Here is a 2795-nt window from a genome sequence, read left to right as displayed (position 1 = left end):
AATTGCAAACTTTGGGGCAATAATTATTCTAGAGAGCAATTTGGAACTATATCCTTAAAGTCACTAAATTGTATGTATCTTTTAGCCCAGATATATAGGTAAATAGGTTTATACCTAAAAATTTATTTTTTAAAAGATGAAAACAAAGAGGATGTCCATTAATTGAGGATTGCTTCCACAAATTAAAAAAAATTGTACATAATGTATATGTTAAATATATATTACATAAATGTAATGAATATTATTGAAACAAAAAGGTAATGTTAATGATACTTTTAAAAAAGAAGAAAAGAAAAATATCAATGAAGCATTTAAAAATAATGAGAAGAGTGCAGAAGAAAGTTCAGAAGGCAGTATGAAACAAACAGTATGGTTCTGGAACAACCATGCTAAATATGAAATATCAAAAATAAAATTGAAATCAGCTATATATATAGAAGAGCTTCATGGTTTCTTAAGAGGTCTCATTTTTCTGTTCTTTTCTGTAGAAGGATGTGTTTATGTCAACTTCTATTTGTCAAATCTTATTCAGAAATGTACAAAATTAAATTATTTTGTTAATTTTTAACTGGATATTTTACTATCTTCATTTTTACAAATAATTGTCTTTAAAAGTACCTGGAATTGTTCATAGCCATTATAGCATCCATTGTAATCTTATTATGGAAGAACTCTCTAAGAAATGACACATCCAAGAGGTTTAAATGGATATAACCAGGCTTAAGCATTCTTATTCAGATAGATAGACAGATAGACAGCGTAATTTCTCTGGTCAACTATTTAATACTTTACAAATCTTTGCCTTTTACTCTTCTAATCCCTTGAAATAAATCTTCTTGATTTGAGTAACTGAAGATATTTTCTCTTAATTGTGGCTCCTGTGCATGTCCAATTCTCAAATATGGATATATTTCACCTACTAATAACACTGAGGTGTCACAAACCATTTTTTGTGAGTAAAGTTTTTTAGCATGCATTCATAAAAAGGTAGCTATGAGTAGACAGTTCTGTGGTCACAGACAAAGGTTAAGATATATAGGTAAATAGGTTTATACCTAAAAATTTATTTTTTAAAAGATGAAAACAAAGAGGATGTCCATTAATTGAGGATTGCTTCCACAAATTAAAAAAAATTGTACATAATGTATGTGTTAAATATATATTACATAAATGTAATGAATATTATTGAAACAAAAAGGTAATGTTAATGATACTTTTAAAAAAGAAGAAAAGAAAAATATCAATGAAGCATTTAAAAATAATGAGAAGAGTGCAGAAGAAAGTTCAGAAGGGATTAACAGATCAAAGAAGGAAAACTAAAAGGGTCTTCAGAAGCCTTCTTGTCTAGTCCTCCATTTAATAAATGAGGAACCAGGCTCAGAGAAGTTGTCTGCCAAAGTTTACACAGGTAGTAAGCAACAGATTCAAGATGTCAAGCCAAGTCTCATTCTATTCTAGCACTGTTTCCATAGTACTTTGTGGCTTCCTTCGTCCCTGTCATTTACTTGCTGGAGTTACATTTGCCAAAAAGTTAATTTAAACAAATTTGTATTTAATGTGTATTTATATGAAGGACAAAGAAGTCTTGTGATGATGCTTTTTTTCCCTTCCTGGGATATATTTATATGTTCAACCCAGTATGGAAACCCCACTGATCTAGATCAAAAGGTCAAGACACTACAAGATGGAAAACATGTTTTGTCACCAGCATTTCTATGAATGCTGAATAAATGTGCAGAAAATGATACAAACTCAGGATCTCTGGTCCATCTTTCTTAAGGTTTTATCGAGTTCCTTCATATTTATGGGTCTGACAGATGAAGAAGTCTCCATAGCAGAAAACTACCTCAGTTTTAACAATGTGTTTCATTGTCCTTGTCAGTGTAAAAGTCTACCCAAGAGGCCAGCTGGAACTCACCATCCAGAATTGAGATGCCTCTTATCCACACTACATTCTTCATTGGTTTAAGACAAGAAACTGGGTACAACAATAAGGTCCAGGAATTCAGCCACCTTGACCATGGACATGTAATGTAGAGTTTCAGGAAGCTGTAGATAGTGAAGAGCTGGATCTGCTGCTGCACCTCATCTGCAAATACCTTCAGCTGCTGCAGGGAAGATTCCTTTTGGTAGTTGGGGTACGTTTTATCATAATTGGGCATGATGGGGGATAGGAACTTGGGGCAGGAATAGCTGAAAAGCTCCTTGTGCTCTTGCAGATTCCCCCTTCTGCATTCACAACTTCTTGTCAACATACTTATCCTACAGCTATAGATGAATACTCTCCTTGAGGCACATGGGGTACATAGGGCAATGGCCAGCAGGGCATGTGTCTCCTTGTTCTGCTTACTGATCATATCATACTAGCATGTTGTCCTCTGGAACATGCTCTTGGTCTTCTGGATGAAGAGCAGAATGTTGGCAAAAACACAAAAGGCACCTTGGTATTGGTGCATCATCAAATGGACAAAGCCCGTGTAATAATAAGTAATAATAAGTAGTGACCCACTCCTTAGGCACCCAGAAATGTATGCTTTTCTTATCGAGTTCATTGTTCTACAGCATGGGATAAGAAGTGAAAATGTACAGATTAGAGAGATAGTGTCTTATGGGAGGAATAGTATTGAGGCCACTGGATTGTAGACTAGAAAGTTATGAAGGACTTTAAAAACTAAAGAGAAGGTTTTATAAATGATCCTAGAGAAAATAAGGAGCCAGGGGACTCCCTATTATTGAATCAGGGGATGAAATGCTCAGATTGACATTTTAGTAACATCCCTTTGAGGGCAGGGGCT

At 34.2% G+C, this 2795-nt stretch overlaps 1 pseudogene; it reads right to left on the bottom strand.

Annotated features, from left to right (window-relative positions):
* Positions 1–1655: 1655 nt before the first annotated feature.
* On the bottom strand, positions 1656–2565 carry LOC141553937 (eukaryotic translation initiation factor 3 subunit L pseudogene; annotated as a pseudogene).
* Positions 2566–2795: the final 230 nt, after the last annotated feature.

The sequence above is a fragment of the Sminthopsis crassicaudata genome, chromosome 1 (genome assembly GCF_048593235.1).
Source record: "Sminthopsis crassicaudata isolate SCR6 chromosome 1, ASM4859323v1, whole genome shotgun sequence".
Classification (NCBI taxonomy): domain Eukaryota; kingdom Metazoa; phylum Chordata; class Mammalia; order Dasyuromorphia; family Dasyuridae; genus Sminthopsis; species Sminthopsis crassicaudata.
The sequence above is the reverse complement of the archived record's forward strand: the minus strand, read 5'-3'. Positions and strand labels throughout refer to the sequence as shown.